This window comes from Elephas maximus, chromosome 20, assembly GCF_024166365.1.
Source record: "Elephas maximus indicus isolate mEleMax1 chromosome 20, mEleMax1 primary haplotype, whole genome shotgun sequence".
NCBI lineage: Eukaryota > Metazoa > Chordata > Mammalia > Proboscidea > Elephantidae > Elephas > Elephas maximus.
Genome location: NC_064838.1, coordinates 1,988,959 through 2,010,166, shown reverse-complemented (window position 1 = coordinate 2,010,166; position 21,208 = coordinate 1,988,959). Strand labels below are relative to the sequence as shown.

Here is a 21,208-nt window from a genome sequence, read left to right as displayed (position 1 = left end):
GTGAGAACTTTTTAAAAAAAATTCTCCATATAGCAAACAATGTGGCTTTGTGTTTTCAGGAGGCCAGCCTCTGGAGCGTGGACATCAGGGCCCTCTGAAGAGGCCAGCTCATCTCAGCGTATCTGCTTTCTAGTTTTCACTGTCTTGGCCCACTCAGATATTGAGAAAATTATGAGAAAAAGACATGAAAATCATTCCCAGTTCCTAACCAGGATGCCTGTACAACACTGGAATGATCACGTGATTTTCAGATGGTTTCTACAACAGCAGCCATCGGTGATAGTAACGTGCCTACATTCTTGGGAAGCAAGTATTCCAGAACCATTTATGTCTTAGGAAAAAAAAATCCCATACCAGAAAATGAAAGCTATCAGTGGTAGGGAGCACTTAGGTTCAAGGTACATCCAAGACTTGCATAATATGGCAAGTGTAACACAGTGACTGAGGGCAAGGACTCAAGGGATGGCAAGTGTAACAGAGTGACTGAGGGCAAGGACTCAAGGGATGGCAAGTGTAACAGAGTGACTGAGGGCAAGGACTCAAGGGATGGCAAGTGTAACAGAGTGACTGAGGGCAAGGACTCAAGAGATGGCAAGTGTAACACAGTGACTGAGGGCAAGGACTCAAGGGATGGCAAGTGTAACACAGTGACTGAGGGCAAGGACTCAAGGGCCAGATTGCCTGGGTCTGAATTCCAGCTCTGCCGCCTACTAGCTGTGTGACTTGGGAGAAGTTGCTTAATCTCTCTGTGTCTCAGTTTTGTAATACAGAAAATGGGGGTCAAAATAGAACTTCTTAATAAGGTTGTTGGGAGGATCCCAAGAATTAAAACAAGTAAAGCACTTAAAACAGTGCTTGGCACATAATAAATATTCAATACCTGCTATCATTTATTTTATGTTAGATCATCAGGGTTAGCTTGCCTTGCTCCCTCATTTACACATGGGGGTAGTCAGGACACCTTCCTCCATGTCCTCCCTCCATGACGAAAAACATGGAGGTCCAGTCCTTCCTTCATGACAAAAACAGAACAACTGCTGCCAAATCAGTTCTGTCTCACGGCAACTCCATGTTGTCAGAGCAGAACTGTGCTCCATACGGTTTTCAATGGCTGATTTTTTGTAAGTAGATCACCACTCCTTTCTTCTGAGGTGCCTCAGGGTGGGTTCAAATTGCCAGCCTTTCAGTCAACAGCCCTGTGCTCAACCATTTGTGCCACCCAGGAAATCCTTCTCCCATGACACCACTCTTAAAAGGATCAGATGCTCATGCAATGCCAGCTGCGAGCCTGCGAGAGAATGGTACCAAGGTCAATGTCAAATCCAGTCTGACACTGGCTTTAGTAAGGAGACTCTCTCCCCCACCTTGCCAGGAGAATACTAAGTAATCTGGTTTTTAAGAAGAAAAGAACAACACATGATACTACGCATTTGTCGAAATCTACAGGAGTGTACAACAGAGTGAAGCCTAATCTGAAGTATGCAGGTTAGTTAATAATCATGGATCAATACCAGCTCATCAGCTGTGACAAATCTACCACGGGGATGCGCGATGTCAACGACAGGGGAAACAGCAGCAGGGGTATCGGGTACTGTGCACTTCTGCATAATTTTTCTATAAACCTAAAACTGCTCTAAGAATACAGCTTAATGTAAATTAAAAAAAAAAATGACATTTTCCATAGTCCCTCTAATTTCAAATGTTCAATCACGAAATAGCCAAACATGTAAAGCTTGTGCCACACTGTTTTAAAATATCCAAAGGGTACATTGTCAAAAAAAAAAAAAAGGTAAAACAGAGTGACTAGACTGAGGCATTTAAAAACTTACTGTCAAGAAAATGCGAAAAGTAGATTTTTGAACAGCTCGGTGCCGCGTCCAACACATCAGAGCCCACCGGAGCATGACTGTGAGCGAACCCCGGAACACACACATGTGAGTGTGAGCGAGCCCCAGAACACACATGCACGAGTGTGAGTGAGCCCCGGAACACACACGCTTGAGTGTGAGCAAGTCTGGGAACACACACATGTGAGTATGAGCGAGCGCCGGACCACAGGAGCCGTGAATTAGCTATGCAGAGGCAGGAGCTCCAAGGGACACCTGCGCACCACGGTCCTGCCTCTCCACCTCATTCCCAAACCACCTGCACCACCACCAACTACAGGAAGGTACCTACAGAGTCCCCAGAAAGCTCCACACTTCCAGAGCAAATCCCCAGGGTACAAGGACAGAAGCTAAGAAAACAGTGCAGCAGTTCCTGCTGACACCATAGCCATCATGTTACATAAATCCATATGCTTCTCTGTTACCTGCCTATTGAACTGAGGACCTGAATATTCTGCAGCGTCCCCAAAGCACTTTATATGTCTTTACAACACAATTTTCGAAATAAGTTGAATAGGATTCTGGGGGCAGAAATTCATCCATACACATAAAAATGCAAATGTCTTGTTCCCAACTCTGCATCTGAAGGGGGAAAATTACAGAGAGCGCAAATCACTCCAGAGAAAGGGCCTGTCATTCTCAAATTCTGCCAAAAGAAAGACCAAGACTACAAAGGCTTAAAAAAAAAAAAAAAATTCTTTGCACCTTGTAAGACACAATTGCAACAAAGCAGCATATTGGCTAAGTGTGTACACAAAGGACTGCATGGAATTTTTAGGGTTATTTGGAGGGCGTAATTAGTTGTAACCAGACAAAACTAAAGAGCAAATGTACAAAGCCACAGGAGGAAAAAAAAAAAGTGTTCATTAGGGTATGCTGGGGTGGGATAAAGGCCCTTTACAGCACTAGAAAAAATACTGGAGGATACACTGAAAAGGAGCCAGCCCTCTTTGGGGCAGGACTTGCTCTCCAGCTCAGAGGGTGATGCAGCATCTGACAAACCGAGCAAAAAACAATGGGGCAGGCAGACAACAGGCCCACAGGCTGTCTAAAGGTAGAAAAAAAAAAAAAAGAATAAAAGTCAAGGAAAAAAGATACTCTGCTCTCTCAATGGCTACAAAATATGTAATAGCAGAAAAACCCTTATTATAGAATATCAAGTTTAAAAAAGTAAATACAGACATAGAAAACATACTTGAAAAGGCATAAACTAAAATATGAATAGGGGATTTTTATCTTGGGGTAGAGTTACAGGTGTTTCATATGTTATATTGCTTATGTATATTTTCTAAATTGAACATTTATTACTTTTGCAATAAGAAAAACCAATAAAAGCGATTTTTTAACTATATAAAATTCTACATTCAATATGATTAAAATAAGTGAAGTGTTTAGAAATTATGCATGGAAGAAAATACTCCAAATTGTTAAAAGTGGTTATGTTTTATGATAAAAAAAAAAAAAAAAAAAACCACAGAAAACACGGACATTTTCTTGTGTAATCACTTCTCCTCATTCACAACACAGTTTTACTCAAGCAGACTTTTCCTTCATTATAAACTAAACACGACTTAGGAGAAGGACCTGCTTCAGATTCTAGGGCAGCAAGGCTGGCTGTTAGCACAGAAACAGTAACTGGTGATTTCGTTTATGAGTGCTATTTTACATAAATATTTCAATAAATAGAGAGTCTGATTACTATTGCTATGGAGAAGAAAAATGATCACCATACCACGCTCACGTGTCAAAAGGCCCTCTGCTCTCAATCCTCCTGGAGCGGTGTGCAATGTTAGAGAACGTAAGGGGGATGTCAGGCCATACGAACAGCTAGTGACAAACACCGGGCGCTGCATCTGAATAACAGTGGAAAGCCTCCCTCCTCCTCGAGCCCAGGTCAAAGCTACAGCAGATGTACCTGGTGACCCTGGCCCTAATCTAAGTCACCGCAATACTTGTTCTTCATGGTGAAGCCATCAGTAACTAAACTAACCCATGGCCGTGGAGTCGATTCTGACTAATAGCTACCCTATAGGACAGAGTAGAACTGCCCCACAGGGTTTCCAAAGCTGTAATTTTTACGGAAGCAGACTGCCACATCTTTCTCCTGCAGAGGGGCTGGTGGGTTCAAACCACCAACCTTGCATTTAGCAGCTGAGCATTTAACCGCAGCTCCAGCAGGTCATTAGTACACCACAGCCTCAAATAATTTTAGATGACTCAAGCTATGCGGCTGCCGTCTCTTCTGGAACACTGTTTCACCACCTAATAGACCTCTCAGTGATGCCTGACACCAAACCAAAACCAAACCTGTTGCTGTCAAGTCAATTCCAATTCACAGTGACCCTACAGGACAGAGTAGAACTGCCTCATAGGGTTCCCAAGGAGCCGCTGGTAGATTCGAACTGCGAACCTTTAGGTTAGCAGCCATAGCACTTAACCACTGAGCCACCAGGGCTCCCACTGAGGCCTAGATACCCTTATTTTAATTTAGGGAACACACAGCACAGGAGCATGAGCCATAGGGACACAATGCTTCTTCGGAGTGAATCCCAACCCAGGTCCAGAGAACTTCTGCGGGGTTGCTGCTGGTTATGACCTTTAAGCAGCAGACTTTGGCTTCTCTCTCCTCCCCTCCCAGCCCTGACATACTAATAACCACTCAGGTGCTAGAAATCTACACTCCAGCAAAATGTACAGCTGCGTTGTGTTAAGTGCTGGGTTCCGCAACATTAGTAAACTAACCAAAACGGCTTCATGATAAACAGTGTTTACCAAGCAATATTGAATAATTTTTCCCATTTCCCAAGATGTTTTCTCAAAATAAAACTTAACGAGATAGACACATTTTAACTAACATAAGTAAAAACAATTTTCAACACTCTTTTAAGTCTAACACAGTCTTAGTTTTTTAAAAACATTATTTCCAAAAAGTCCCACTTCCATCACGTAGATTTCCTCAACTACCGGTGCCCAAGACAGTAATTCCTTTCTTTAATCTCCTACTGGTACATACCCCCATAAAAAAATGACTGGCATTAAATAATGTGGAGGCTTTTAGTGTTCTCTAATTATTCCCATCTTAAATATGCCTTGCCTCCCAAATTTAAGAACAGAAATCATTTTGATCCGTTTTTTACGTTCCTTAGTATCAACGAAGCACCAACTAGGTATTCCCAGTATTTGCTGACTGACATGCAGGACCCTCATCCAGGTGGGTACACCAGCAGGCAGCACCAGGTATTTGCTGACTGACATGCAGGACCCTCATCCAGGTGGGTACGTCAGCAGGCAGCACCAGGTAACGGAGGGAGCACCGCCTGAGAAGCTGGAATCCAGCCCGGCTCCCAGGAGGCTTCAACCGCCTTGTCTGATAAAGTAAGGCGCTGTGTGAGATGATCTGGAGGCCCCCTCTAGAGAGCTCTAAAATCTTATCATTCTACATAGTTATGAAGTATAGAAGATACCTACACTCTCATAAAATTTGTAGTTAGCATGTTGCCTAAAGGTAAGGATTCAAAAGCAAATTACCTAGTAAACGTTCACCTTCACCCAAAATGTATCATGTATGCCGTTTTACTTAAAGGCTGCCTCTCCTTGAAGACTGAAGACAGACTCGTTTTCTTCATTTGCTCTGCCCCAGATAAACATCAGGGTGGAATCAGGAAAGAGGGGTGAACGTTAAAACATAGGAAGAAAACACATAATTTTCAACAAACGTCTTCTTTCTTGTATAACCAATGTTTAACAAAGTTTCTGTAATAATCATTAATACTTTAACTGAAATTAAAAATTTGGATGCAAGGGACAGCATATTCTACCTCCAATATCTTATAAAACTTCCCTGAGGTCATAGCCACCGCACCAAAGCTCCTCTGGCCAGAGCCGCTGTTTATAACACAAATAAAAAAACAAACACAAATCCCAAATGTCCTTGGCTCCCACATCTGATGACTCACTGTGCAATTAGGTATAAAGGGTCCCGGCAAAAATCAGCAATGCCCCCAAATTTCGCAGATTGCACTCGACCTCCCCAAGCAATACCAGTCTTCAGAAGCTCCTTAGGTACTATGTCTCGGCTTCTCAATTTCATATTCAGACAAGAGAGCCATGCCAGGAAGAAATAAATCACCTGCCTTTTCAGGGGATAGCCCTGACATGGAATAAGAGAATTAGTAGCCGTTTTCTACAAGAAACTTTTGTCGCTTTCCTGATTTTCTTTTTCCTCAGAAGATAATGAATTATCGCCATTTTTCATCATGGTCACCACCATCAGCCACAGCTACAGTAGGCAACATTTATCGAATGCTTCTTCCTATAAGCCAGGCACCGCTCTGGACATTGGAATTACAACATAATCCTCTTGGAGAGGGTTCTCACATCCATATCTTAGTTCAATTTATCGACTGGTTTTTATCGAGCACCTAAAGGTCCCCTCCTAGGTGCTTTAGGTTTATTATACAGACGTGGCATTTAAAGACACCAAGGCTGTCCTAACAGATGAAGCCGAGTCCAAAGGATGGCTAGGAAAAGGATCCAGCCTGGCTCTACACCCAGGTCTGTGCCTCTCCAACACTGATGAAAAAGTAACTCCCAACATGGAGGATGATGAAAGGATGCCATGAAGGGGCTCAGATCAAGAGGGGCCCGGTGTTTAGAGAAGGAACTGGTCCTTGTGGGCTGGGAAGGGTGTGGGATGAGGAGGGCCTGACAGATGGGATGGTCTGGGTGTGTAAAAACAAGGTGGGGGTTGGGGGGAGCTTTCAGAATAAGGGGCTCAGTCCAAACAAAGGTTCAGATACAGAAAAGCACAAGGGATATTTAGGGATTGTGAGGGGCCCAGCCCCGAGGCACAAAAGGTATTCACATCTTTCTATTCTGTGTCCACTGCTTAATTAAAGCTAAAGGACAAGGCCACCAGGGGGCCAGGGGCTGGAGAGGCTGGTGGGGGATGGGCGTAGTTACTGGTGCAGCTGCCTTCACATTTTCAGAAACTGCAGGTCATTCTAGGGACCATTATTCCACCTGAAGTTGATGTGCATGACAGACTGACCACGTGATAACCGAGAGCACTCTCAGGAGTTCTGTAACGGAACTTGCAAGACCCAAGTTCTAGGCCCTTTGCCACTGACGAGCGGCAGGCTGCGGGCAAGCCACTTTTAATGTCTGAGTCTCAGTCTTCTCAGCAGTGAAATAAAGGACCCTGATCTCTAAGGCCTGTTGTTGTTGGGTGCTGTTGAGTCCATCCTGACTCACAGCGACCCCACGGGACAGAGCAGAGCTGCCCCATACTGTTTCCTAGGCTGTAGTCTTTACAGAAGCAGATCGCTAGGTTCTTTTCCGGGGGTGCCACTAGGTGGGTTCAAACTGCCAACCTTGCGGTTAGCAGGTTAGCAGCCGAGAGCACATCACCGTTGCACCACCAGGGCTCCTCTAAGGACTGTGAGAGTCTTTAAAAGTTTATTATCTACAACCAAGAAGGGAAAAGGCATAGTACTTCCACACCAGTTGAGTCTGACTCACGGCAACCTCACGTGTGTCAGAATAGAGCTATGTTCCATAGAGTTTTCTTTTTTTTACTGCGCCTTATGTGAAAGTTTACAAATCAAGTCAGTTGCTCATGAAAAAATTTATACACACCTTGCTATGTACCCCTAGCTGCTCTCCCCATAATGAGACAGCACACTCCTTCCCTGTATTTCCACGTCCATTCAGCCAGCTTCTGACCCCTCTGTCTTCTCATCTCCCCTCCAGACAGGAGCTGCCTGCCCACAGTCTCATGTGTCTACTTGAGCTAAGAAGCTCTTTCTTCACCAGTATCATTTTCTATCTCATTGTCCAGTCAAATCCCTGTCTGAAGAGTTGACTTTGGGAGTGATTCCTGTCTTGGGCTAACAGAAGGTCTGGGGACCATAACCTCTGGTGTCCTTTCTGGTCTCAGTCAGACCATTAAGTCTGGTCTTTTTATGAGAATTTGAGGTCTGCATCCCACCGCTCTCCTGCTCCATCATGGGTTCTCTGTTGTGTTCCCTCAGCGCAGTCATCGGCTGTAGCTGGGCACCATCTAGTTCTTCTGGTCTCAGGCTGATGTAGTCTCTGGTGTATGTGGCCCTTTCTGTCTCTTGGGCTCACAATTACCTTGTGTCCTTGGTGTTCTTCATTCTCCTTTGCTCCAAGTGGGTTGAGACCAATTGATGCATCTTAGATGGTCGCTTGCTAGCGGTTTAAGACCCTAGATGCCATTCTCCAAAGTGGGATGCAGAATGTTTTCTTAATAGATTTTATTATGCCAATTGACTGACATGTCCCCTAAAACCATGGTCCCCAGACCCCTTCCCCTGCTACGCTGGGCTTCGAAGCTTTCAGTTTATTCAGGAAACTGCTTTGCTTTTGGTTTAGTCCGGTTGTGCTGACCTCTCCTGTACTGTGTGTTGTCTTTCCCTTCACCTAAAATAGTTTTAGTCTACTCTCTAATTAGGGAATAACCCTCTCTCTCCCTCCCTCCCTACCCTGGTAACCATCAAAGAATATTTTTTTCTAAGTTTCAGCTATTTCTTGAGTTCTTGTAATACTGGTCTCATACAGTATTTGTCCTTTTGCAGCTGACTAATTTCACTCGGCGTAAAGCCTTCCAGATTCTGCTCCATAGTGTTTTCAACGGCGATTTTTCAGAAGTAGATTGCAAGGCCTTTCTTCCCACGTGTCTCTGGGTGGACTCAAACCTCCAACCTTTTGGTTAGCAGCTGAGTGCATAAATCATCTGGACACCCAGGGACTCAAATATTTCCGTAGGAAGTAAAATTTCCAATAGCCTTTGAATAAAACCAGTGAATGAAGGGGAGAGATTACCTTCCATTTCAAGAAGGAGGGATTGTAGGAAGTAAACTTCGGGAGAGGAGAGCAACTGTGAGGTGGCAGCACTGCTAGGGAGGACCCAGCGTATCACCTTTGCTTTCCTTTCTCATTTGGAACCAGTTTGAAATCTGTAGACTCAAGATGTGACCAGGAAACCCATACCTAGAAGCAGGTGCACTACAATGAACAGGGAAGGCTGGGCAAAATAAAAATGCACCATTACATTCCCATAATCTGGGAAACTCAGTGTTCAAGGTAGAAAGTAAAAGTTTTGAAAGGAACCAACAAAACAAAGATTTTTTTTTTTCCCTAGTTTTCCTCCCTCACATTTCAATTGCAAATTTGGGGATCACATCTCTCAGTATTTTTATTCTCCTATAATCTGGTAGAGGGTAAGAAAGTCACAGGGTAAAATAATTCTGAAGCACGGAAACTAGCCTGCCTGTTGCCCATCGCGGTTGGGTCGATTCCGACTCATAGCAACCCTGTAGGACAGAGTAGAACTGCCCTGTAGAGTTGTTTCCAAGGAGTAGCTGGTGGATTTGAACTGCTGACATTTTGGGTAGTAGCCAAGCTCTTAATCACTGCACCACCAGGGCTACAGATACAGCCATTATTCCAAATAATTATTATATTTTTTTACAGATGAGTCTGTATTTTACTTCCTCCAACTCAAGAACATCTTTTCTGGTTTAAGTTTTGAGGGTCTATGAAAGATGTAACTCTGGGAATATTTATTTTTATTCTTACACCTCATTTCTTTAGAAAAAAATGAAAATGATGAAATGCTTACCTATAGAGAAAATCAAATTTTTACTTTAATTAGATGATTCAGGTCTAGTTACATATTGATGTCAACATTATTCTGCGTGTGTGACTGATCCCGGCATCTATCACTTACAAACTTTTTAAAGTAATGTGTTATTAAGTGTCATAAAGTCAACTCAAGCTTCAGTCTGTGTTTCGTAAACATATCCTCAAACACCGTACAGAATTATGCATTTTAAAACACTCGACTTGCTAACATAATCATTCCTGAACTCTCCTTCTCGTCTCCAAACAATCATACATGTAGACACACGACCACACACGCAGACACTTCGTTTTACTGGCTGCATTATTTTACATGGGATCTCCATGAGTCAGAATCGACTGGATGGCAACTAACAATTATTTTATTTTATTTTTTGCTTTTCAAGTTCTTTCACTGAACAATTATACACCAAAAAATCTTGAAAGAGTACTCATTCATACCATCACCTTCCTAACCTAACAGGCCTTTTGTATTAGTACCATGTACTCTGCTAATAGCAAACCCTGGTGTGTAGTAGTTAAGAACTGTGGCTGTTAACCAAAAGGTCAGTAGTTCGAATCCACCAGGTGCTCCTTAGAAACTATATGGGGCAGTTCTACTCTGTCCGGTAGGGTAGCTGAGCTGGAATTGACTCAACAGCAGTGGGTTTGGTTTTTGGGTTTTACTCCGCTAATAAAGAAAGAACCTACCGAGATTCCATGCTTCTTGTCAGGTGCTGTTGAGTTGATTCCAACCCACAGCAACTCCACGTAACACAGTAGAACTGCCCTGTAGGATTTTCTCAGTTATGATCTTTACAGAAGCAGATTGCCAGGCCTTACGTCCACTCAGCGGCTACTAACCATTCAGTTAGCAGCCACGCACTTAACTGTTTGTGCCACGAGGGCTCCTTAGATTCCATCCTGAATGATCAGCAATTCTCCCTAATGAGAAAATCCCAATGGGGACTTAAATACTTTGCGCAACAAAGTTTAAGAACTGTTAATTAAACGGAGAAGAGAAACGCTACTATTTAGCTCACCTAACAATGGCGCAGTGATTAAGAGCTCAGCTGCTAACCAAAACAGCAGTTCAGATCAACCAGCCGCTCCTTAGAAACCCTTTGGGGCAGTTCTCCTCTGCCCTATAGGGTCGCTACAAGTCAGAGCTGATTCGACAGCAAGGGGTTTGGTTTGGTTTTTTGGTTTAATTTAACAAAACAAGTTGTTACTGCGAGACACATGGAGAAATGACTGTGATGTTGCAGAGACTCCTGGCTAGCCCCAATCTAAACCAGCCAAGGAAGGCCCTGCCTGGTCCTTGAAACTCCCTCCACTTTATTGTGCACTCAAGACTCTCGGACCCGGACTCGGCCTTTTCCAAACTCATCTTTTTCTTCTTCCTCAACATAAGCCTTCGCTCCAGGAAGATTTTTTTGCTCATTTCCCAAAAACCATGCTTCAAACTTTGTTGGCCTTGTCCACTCCATTCTTCTCCCTGAAATTCTCTAACTCCATTTTCTCGGTCTCTGAAGCCATCATGATCACCTCCTCCAGGAAGCCTTCCCGACCACCCTAACCTAGATTATCAGAGCATTTTCTTATCTCTACCACACATTTAACGCCATGAAGTTCTTTATACATGTATACTGGTTCTTTTTTTTTCTTTTCCAGTCAATTACAATGCTTGGTCATCCACGTGTGTCAGAGCAGAACTGCCCCACGAGGCTTCCAATGGTTGTGACCTTTTAGAAGCAGATAGCCAGGCCTTCTTCTAAGGTGCCTCTGAGTGGGTTTAAACCACCAACCATTGAGTTAGTAACCAAGCACTTAGCCGTCTGTGCCACCTGGGAACTTCTATACTGGCTGTACTCTAATTTAAAATAAAATTGTTTGCTGTCTGTATTGACTTGGAATCAGCTTGATGGCAACTAACAACAACATCCTTAGAGGAAGTGAGCTTTCTGGAAAAATACTTTCTGGACCACTGCTAAATCCAGCAATCCAGAGTTTCCACAGCTGCCTGGGGCTCTCTGCAGCATTCATTCCTCAAGGTGAGCCACACCAAGGAGAGCTTACTCAACACGGATGCAGGCACCCTCCAGCGGAGCCTGGGCTCCTGCGCTCGCAGCCCTGGAGACCCACGAAAGCGAGCAAGTGCCCTGCACAGAATTCAGCACCCAGGGGTGCTGCCAGCCAAGGGAGACAAAGTCAGAGAGTTAGGAGAGACGAGACTGGAGATCGCAGAGCTAACTCCCAACTAAATGGGACCCTGAACCTCAGAGAAAAGTACTTTAATATCAACTCTCATCAGTGGTCAGGAAAACCAACATCAAACCCAATGCCGTCGAGTTGATTCTGGCTCATGGCGACCCTGTGTGTTACAGAGTAGAATTACTCCATAGGCTTTTCACAAGCGGATTGCCAGGCCTTTTCTCTGCAGCACTGCTGGGTAGGTTTGAACCGCCAACCTTTCAACTGGTAATCACAAACCGCTTCTGTGACCAGAGGCCTTTCACTAGTCAGGAGAGACAACCAAATCAGTGGAAGTCACTCTGAATTTGGAGGTTTTTTCCAATGCTCATAACCTCTCTCACGCTGGGGGTTGCTGGCCGAGTCAGTCGTCCTCTAAATGGGGAGGACTTTTTTTTTTTTTTTAATGACTGCGTGTGACGTTTGGAGACGACTCTCACCTGCCTGACTCTTCTTGGTTTGACTGTGCAATTGCTCTTTCCAAAGCTTTCTCTCCTTATCAACATTCAACTCCTGCATTCCTTTGAAGGCTGGAGCCATCGTTCCTCATTCTCCCACCTTATGCAATTTCTTACCTTCTTTTATGCCAGTGCACTCTGCCAGGTCAGAGCCAGGCTCTGTTATTTCTGACAGGCTAATGCATTTCACTGCAGATAATGCTATTCACCACAGCTCACGTTCCAAGTGTCCATCAAGGTGAGAGGCTGACGAAGCTTGCTTTAAAGTGCAAATGGCATGAGTACCTGAGGGACCAAAGCGAACCCTCCCAGTCCACTTCCTGCTGGGCACGTTGTGTGGACTTCTGTTCTATGGCCACTGTGCACGAGGTTGTCACCGAAAGGGGACTTCAGGCTTAGACATGCATGTTGCGCCCACACGGTAAGAGCTTCAGTTCCCTGAAGGAAGCTTGCCATGGCTGAGCGAGGAAGCCTCTACTGACCTCCCTGAGGGCGCCTGTGTAGGACGCTCTGCTTCCCAGCGAGGAGCTGGGCCAGCAGGTGGCTGCAGGGAGGAGCAGCCCAGGGCAGTGGGAGACAGGCCCTTTGAACGAGCCATACGTGATGGGTCTGCGCTACTTCTTGACAGAATTAGTCTGTCTCACAACTGCCCTCAAGTGCCGGTCTCCTGCTCTCTGAAGTTTCCTCCACACCCTTCTAGCATTCATTTTAAAACCCCTTACTCAATCCACTTTTTACACCTCCCTTTACTTCTTTCAGCTTCTTCGTCTCCCAACATAGCTCAGCATCCTTTCGAATCTGACACAATGTCACCAAGCAGCGGGCCTCCCTAGTTCCACCGTACTGCACAGACGCCTCCTCTCCCCTGAAGAGTTTCCCACCGCTGGGCTCCTCAGACGGACAGGAACGACACACTTCCTTGGGTGGGGTGGGGGTTTGGAAAGAGCAGATTCCTTCGGATTGAAGATGACCTAGGCCTAAAATTGCATCCTAGGAACTACCTTGCTCTAGATACAAAACCCAGGGCTTACTTTATTGACCTCTGGGCCTGGAAAGATGAGAGAGAAAAAGGACTGCACAGAAGTTCACCAGACATTGACTTCATGACACCTGCCTTCTGTAAAATGCCTCCAACAAACTGTCCTGAGTTTTATAGAACTGTCTAGATTTCATGTTCTGTCTCCTTTTTTCCCTAAATGTCTATGCTGTCTTTGCAGATTGCATGTCCTAAGTTTTGGAACAGAAAATGTGCTACACTGGTCTGAGTCTAGGTCTAAAGGAGGGAGAGCAGCCTGTACAAAAGAGAATATGCGATAAAACAGATACCTTGGGAAAGGGTGGCAGGTAGCTCAGGAGGGGTATGAGCAACGCAGACGAATGCATTGCTAATCAACAAATACCTCTGAGCACCTATAGCCACACAAAGGAGCCCTCGTGGAGCTAACCAAAAGGTCAGCAGTTGGAACCTACCAGCAGCTCCACAGTAGAGAAATGTGGTCGTCTGCTTCCCTAAAGATTTATAGCCTCGCAAACCCTATGGGGCAGTTCTACTCTGTCCTGTAGGACGGCTGAGTTGGAATCGACTCAACAGCAGTGGCTTTGGTTTTTTGGTTTAAGCACTACAAATGCTGAAGTCGAATTTGACAGTTGAAAAAGCATAACGATAACTCAGCAGACAGGTTACAGCATGTAGCCTTCCCAGACTATCGATGAGGAAAAGGGGCCTCAGAGCAGTGCTTGGCCGAAACTCTGGGCCAGATGTCAGAAAGAATGGAAGGTATTGTGGCCTCCTTCTTCTACGTGAAAGCAAAAAAGCGTAACATTCCGCTCCTCCAAACAGTCACACACATTTGTATACAGCAAGAGGGGAACAAGGAATAAGAATGGAATGGGATGGGAGGAAAAGCGATCAGATTCCTGCTCTTCTCTGCTGGAGTTCACTTACAGCTGCACCAGGGACGGCAAACTGTCCTTGTCGGGGACTCAGAGTTTGAGAGAGCCTGAGTGGTTCGCCCCAGGCCAACCTGTGGCCTAAAGCTGAAATTCTTCCTCCAAGTCCCTTTAGTCACTCCTCCAGTGTTTCCTGCCTCCAGTCTAAACTCTCTGACTTTCAGGGGTCTCTCTCTAGTCATAGTTACTCCCCGTTGCTTGAAAAAATGCTTTGTCCTTGTGAGGCAGGTCCCCAAAATGACTATGAATACTTGGTGCCTTTGCTCGCATCTCCTGTCTGTACTATCCCATCCATTCTCCCTTCATCCATCTATGTCCTGCCCATCCTTCAAGATTCCACCGTGGAATTCTCCAACTACCAGGGATCTTCGATCTTTGTGCCCCTCCTTTGAAATTCTGCAGCATTTGGCTTCTATACCACACGTGTCACTGTTAGTTGCCATTAGGTAACCCCATGTGTCCAGAGTAGTTCCTGAGGGTTTTCAAGGCTGTGATCTTTTGGAAGCAGACTGCCAGGCCTGTCTTGTGAGGCGCCTCTCGGTGGATTCGAACCACCAACCTTTCAGCTAGTGATCAAGTGCTTAACTGTTTGTGCCACCCAGGGAATCCTACATCACACGTTTTACCTCTTACTTCTTTATGAACTTGTTTACTCTTGTTTCACTCACCCACAAAAGATTATAAACTTCAAAGAGAAATGATGTCTACTCTTTCTAAATATCCTACAATGGGGATGAAATACATGAGGAGAAATACAATGGAGGGGAAATATCAAAGATCTGAGAGTCAGAAGAGAAGGGCTCTTGTCACTTATGGGTGTGCGACCTTGGCCAGCTCACTTACTGACTCCATGCTGCAGTGGAAGAACCCCGGACTGAAAGTCACAACACAGTAGATACACCCTAATTCCAGCTCTGCCACCTCCTAGCTGTGTGATCCTGAATAAGTCACAAGTGGGGAAAATTCCACCTGTAAAGCAGGGATGGCCTGCCTCCCAAGGTTGGGAGGATTAAGCTTGACGACCTGCACAGAATGTCAAGAACCTTCACAGCACTGGGGGAGCACTGGTTAAGGAGTAGCTGGCTGACTCATCGCAAGGACGGCTGGACAGCTGAAGAAAAGGAATTCCTAAGAAAGCTTCTGCATGCAAAGCTGTCACTGAGGTGCTCCTCCAGCTTTGGCAAAAGGGAAGCACTCTGATTTTGACAGTGAAATGGGCAAGCATACTAAAATATTACCCATGCTCACATAAATTAAACTTGTACACTTTCTATAGACACCATCCAAAGTGCTCCTTCACTTACTGGCTGTGACCACATAATACTTTCCTTCCTGAGCCTCTGAGATACATTCCTCCCATGGCTGTTATGGAGCAAAACGAGATAACGTGAAAAAGTCACCGAACACCCGGCAGAGCTAAATAACTGTTCCCTCTGTCCTCTGCTTCCTCCTCAAGTTTTGCATGAAGTAACTTCATTTCCTTTTTAAGAAACAGTTATTCAAGTAATATCCAGATCTGCTAATAAACTACCAACACAAATATAAAACAATAGTAAATATCACAGCAACAAAAAGAAATCAAAGAATTCAGGCCTAAGAATTTTTACTTTTCGGAATTCCAATTTTTTTATTTTCTAAATATCTCACTGAGTAGTCTATTATTTTTAATTAATTCTGATCTAATTATTGTGGTTTGATTAAGGAAGGCAGTTTGATATATTACAACCCGCACCATGCTTTATTTTTATGTTAGATGTTTATTTGGCAATCTTTCCAGACTTTAGCGTTCCCTAGAAGATCTCTTTCCAAATCACAGGAGCTGCTTTTGACAAAATATTCTGCACCCGCAAAAGTGCACGCAATCACCAGTCGCTGCTTCTGGAAACTGCATGTTTGAAAATTTAAGGTTTATAAGAAAAATGCACTGTGAATGGGCATCTCCAGAAAAACTTTCAGATGCATAAGTGAAAGGTATTTAGAAGAGTGAATCGAGCTTGCAAAACAAGCCAGTTGACCCTAAATATTGATGATCTTACGTTGAACACACACTCAAACAAAAACAGGTCTTAGAATGCTGGAAACAAAATGTATCCCTTTATCCTCATCAAATTTTGCAGGTTTTCCTTAGGTTATTACAGTACTAGTTCAAGAAGCATGGACTTTGGTACCAATTCAGCAACAGTTAAGCATTTACTTATTTTACTATTAAGCCCGGGCACATTTCTGGCCATAGAATATGACAAGGCTTCTACCCTCAAGGAGTGTGACATCTGAAAAACCGAATCAGTATTTGAACACTTGAACAGTTTCAAGAGAACCCTACCTACAGGATTCTACCTATCAGCGCCTCTGGCAAAGGTAAAATTAGGAAAATTCTGATTCTCATCCTTGACTAGATTGTTTTAAAAAGAGATGTCTTGGACAATGTCTTAGAGTGTCCTTCTGTTTTCTGAAGCATGATAGAGGTTTTGTTTATGGGATATTTGCAAAAAAGTATTTTGACCTGAAATTTTAAATATAAAGCAAAGAAATGCTATTCTAAGATACAGAGCTGACTGACATGGAAAAGGATTTTTTAGAAACTTATTGTGGGGTCAAGTAAACCTCAGAACATTTCACTGTTTTCCAACTTAGTTGGGAACATCCTACCCTTTTGCCATTCCTATTACTAGTGATTACCTCAACTCTAGAAGTTTAAACTCACCTAGAAAAAGAAGCTTCTCTCAATTCAAAGCCCAAGATAATAGGCCAACTTGTGACATGTCCAGTCTTTGCTGAACCAGAGGTTGGAAGTCAGGGTGCATCCGGACTCACAAACACATCAGCCCGAGCTGTGGGACCGTCCCCAAGAGCAACAGACCTCACATGCACTGTCATTACGTTAATAATTGCTTGCTAATGGGAGCGGTGACAACGAAGATGTGCACTCAGCGGCCCTGTTTACAGGCAGTCCCATAGCCTGAATACATGCTTTTCTCTGGGTTTGGTTCCAAAGGCCTCAAAGTACACAAGGAAACCTGCATTGTGAAATAAACCATCAAAAGAGAGCTTGCTGCAAATTCCACAGGAGTCTCTGCCCCGATGTCACGGAAGGAAGAGTGGGCTGGCAGAATACAAAACTTGCAGTTCAAAGATGATCAAAGCATCAAAGAAATGGATGCAACATTCAAAAAGAGACTCAGTAGAGAAGCAGAAAGAGAGTTTCTGCTAATAATCTAACAACTTATTTCCGGCACAGTTTTTACCCAATCACCACTCACAGAAATAGGGCATCTACGTGAAGAAATATTATGAAGCACACGGGCACACCAAATATCACCATTTAGTGTGTGTTTGCATCGTCCTTAAGATGCACACACACGCACGAAATGCCATGCTGATTTGGAAAAAAAGAATAACAGTAAACAAAATTGGGCTTTTTAGATAATGAAGTACAAACTTAATTCAACTATATTATGTTTTCTATATTGAGAAGGAAAAAACCTTTACTAAAAACAATGCAAAAAGTTGGGTGGTATTACTGCATTAAAAATTACCTTTAAAAATGTAGTTCAACTATTCTGAAAGTTAATACACCCAATTGTTTCAAATCTGAGCAGATCAAACTTCGAAAGATTGTCTCATAAAATTGGTATCTTAAGTGTCAAAAATTTGAGTTTATCAAAAAAAAGATTTGATTTTCCAATAAGAAAAGCAAACAAATCTCTCTCTTTCTCTCTCTCACACACACCCCTGTGAATTAAAAAAGCATTACAATGTTGACTCTGTCTATGAAATAGTTCTATTTTGAGGAAGAAAAGGTAAAACTATTTGAAGATTTTTACACTGGAATCTAGTAGTTTATAAACTACTTACTGCTTTGTAACAATGTTCACAAAAACCTACTGATTATTCAGAAACACTGCATGATTCCCTGTAACCTGAAGTCCCGTGCCATGACTTACACGCGTGCGTGGGGGTCACACAGACGGCCAGTAACTTCAGTAGGAAGTATACTACAAGATGGGCCTTATGTGGGCTGATAAACACAAATACTTTATAAAAAGATGACATAATGAGTTGCCTCACAGTTTCTTCTAGAAGTATCATGCAACAATACCAATGCTTGTGCAGTTTCATTGAGAACAAGTTTATTCTCCTTTTGGACTTCCTGGGAAGGACTCACACAAGCAGAAGGCATCACAGCTTCACTCAAAATAGCAACTCTGAGCTTCACTCCTTTCCACACTCTTATCAGAACTCCTGTTCGCCTTCTTTTTTCTTACCTTTCCATACATAACAACACCTAGTTCTTTTCTTTAAAAAGTAAATTCATAATTCTGGTATTAACGAAACATTATGTTGCCACCTGCCCGCTTTATCACTTCTAGACCACTTCTACCCTAAATTATACAACCTTTTTCTCTCCCAGAAACTTTTAAAAAATGAATTGACTGTTTCCATCATGTCCCCATGAAATAAATCATAATATCAAATTGTTCAACCTTCTGGGTAACCCAGTGATAGTGAATTATGATGTGTGCGTCTGCAAGCTCACCTTTGTTATAAACTCACTGCCATCAATTTCGACTCATAGCAACCCGACAGGACAGAGCAGAATTGCCCCATAGGGTTTCCAAGGAGTGGCTGGTGGGTTTAACCCACGTTTTGGTTGGCAGCCGAGCTCTCAAACACTGTGCCACCAGGGCTCCTACTTTTGTTACAGCACTAGCTAAAGATGATATTCCTAAAAATAAACAGATTGAATCAACAACTTTTCCTGAAATCCATTGCTTTACGTTTGTCATATTTTATACACTTTTCAGACACTTTTTTTTAACTTGAAGAGGTCTCAATGTCAGCTATGGAAAGCCCAAATGAGCTATGGGTGCATTAATGAATTAATGTCTGTTTCGTTTTCAAATGTAAATATCTTCTATTTATAACCACAAATTGAGGAGGCCTTAAAATGTTACTTGGTCACATTTAAAATGAAAAATCATGTAATCCTCCTTCCCATTTGCTGACTCCTACTCTGCTAAAAATAAATAAATAAAAAGAACACAACAACAGCTGAGCGCTAGCATTTTCTGACTAGTGAACAATCTACTTTGATGGGGGCAAAGTCTCACCTTTAATCAAAGTAGTTCCCTAAAGGGTATCTGGTAGTGATTTCAAAGCTAAGCCAAACGGAAAACCTTTTAAATATGTCATTTTCAAATTTTCCTAGATCATAATTTTAAAGAAAAAGTATTTTTTCTTTCTTTTTTCCCCCTTTTTATTATCTGAATTGAAGAAAAGCACACATTTCATTTACTGTCTGGATTACAGATTCTTATTAAACAAACCAGAGCTCATTATAAAATCAATATCAACTTAACCACCATGCCCCCAGGAGGAACAGCAAAAAGGTCACTCCAAGAAATTCAAACAATTTTCCTGCTGGAAGGGCACGATTTTAATTACAGATACTATTAATTAGAGCTGTCACTGGAAGATTTTTTTTCTGTTAATTATCACAAACTCAGTTTTAAGTATGCATTTTCAACCTGCCTTTTTGTAAAAATTAGTCATTTCTGCACGCAAGTCCAAGCTTTCCATTCTATTAATATTTTATATTTGAATTTCAAAGTATATCAAAGGATGCCAAGCTTTGTAAGATCTACGCCAGTACACTCTTCCGTCTTTCACACACGGAACAGAATTGCTGTGATAATTTACTGACGCACTGAAACAGTCTTGACACTGAAGACCTGTTGTGTGTGTGTGTGTGTGTGTGTGTTTTAATTGATGGTCTTTCTCAATAGAATTTTTAGGTAAACTCTTACTCATTTATGTGATTTTCTTTTCTGCCTTCTTTTTCAAAAGTGATTTTTCTTTTGCTTTTGAAGCAAAGCTACATACTGCTACTGGAATGCCATCTTCAACACATGTGAAGTTGCCATTTCTTCATAAGGAAAATATTTTCCTCACCAGACATGTAACCCCCTCTAGAAAACTGGAGGTTTTCTCAATTCAATGATGACATTAAAACTTTTGAGGCGGGAGAAGTTATCTCCTGGTCTTTCTTCAGCATAGCGATTTTATAAGTTCATTCCACAGCTCCTTTATGTCAGACACAGAGTGGAAGAGAAAAGCTAGTTCAGATGACCTCATAAAAGACACATTGCTGAGCAATTTGGGGATATTTTTCTGGAAAGAGCTTGAGAGCCTCCCCCTAACCCCCATGTAAGTCCGATGATAGAACAGTAATATTTAATTTATACGTGATTATAAAGTGCAATGTATTATTTAGAAGGCCTACTTCTCATAACAGTCATGTGACTGGTGAATCTGATCCAATGGGAGAAAAGGTTTTACGAACACATACACATGAAACTTTTAAAATCCAGATTCAGTAAATTATTTTACTTTCCCAAATGGGAAAGAAAATATACTTGAAATTAAATGAAATTTTATTTTAAAAGAAATCAAACGCTCTGACATATATATTCTGAGCTTGCACTGCTGTTAAAACTGAAGGCATAGTTTCCTCACAGGAAATGATAAAATGTGAAATTAGATACTATAAAGCTTCCAAAATAACCTGTGATTTTTTTTCTATGCCCAGTTTGGTCTGAACCTGCCTTCTTTGCAGTCTCATTGGTTTCTAGTTGATTTCCCAGATTCATCTGTAGTATTTCTGTGCCACCAGCCCACAGCTGCCACCATTGTTCCCGTGAAGGCATCCTTGGTTTACCTCCCATTTATCAGCATTATATTTCACTTTGTCCAAATAATAGCAGAGAGTGACAACAGATCAGGTCAAAGGACCTTTTCATGTAAGACCCTGAGGAAGTCGATGATTTAAGAGACATCTTCAAACATCTACACAATCAATTTATCTTGCAACTCTGACATTTTTCATTAATAATGGCTAAACTAAGAAAGATAACAGATAATACATAATTCATGTGTTGCACTTTTTTCACATTTCTAATTAACAACTTGCTTTCACAGCTAACAGGAGACTGCCCAAAAGCAGCATAAGATTAATAC

At 42.7% G+C, this 21,208-nt stretch overlaps 1 protein-coding gene across 4 annotated transcripts in view; it reads right to left on the bottom strand.

Annotated features, from left to right (window-relative positions):
* The window catches only part of PTPRN2 (protein tyrosine phosphatase receptor type N2), a 1,957,978-nt gene that overhangs the window by 167,967 nt on the left and 1,768,803 nt on the right, over window positions 1-21,208 (bottom strand). The gene's annotated exons all lie outside the window — the stretch shown is intronic.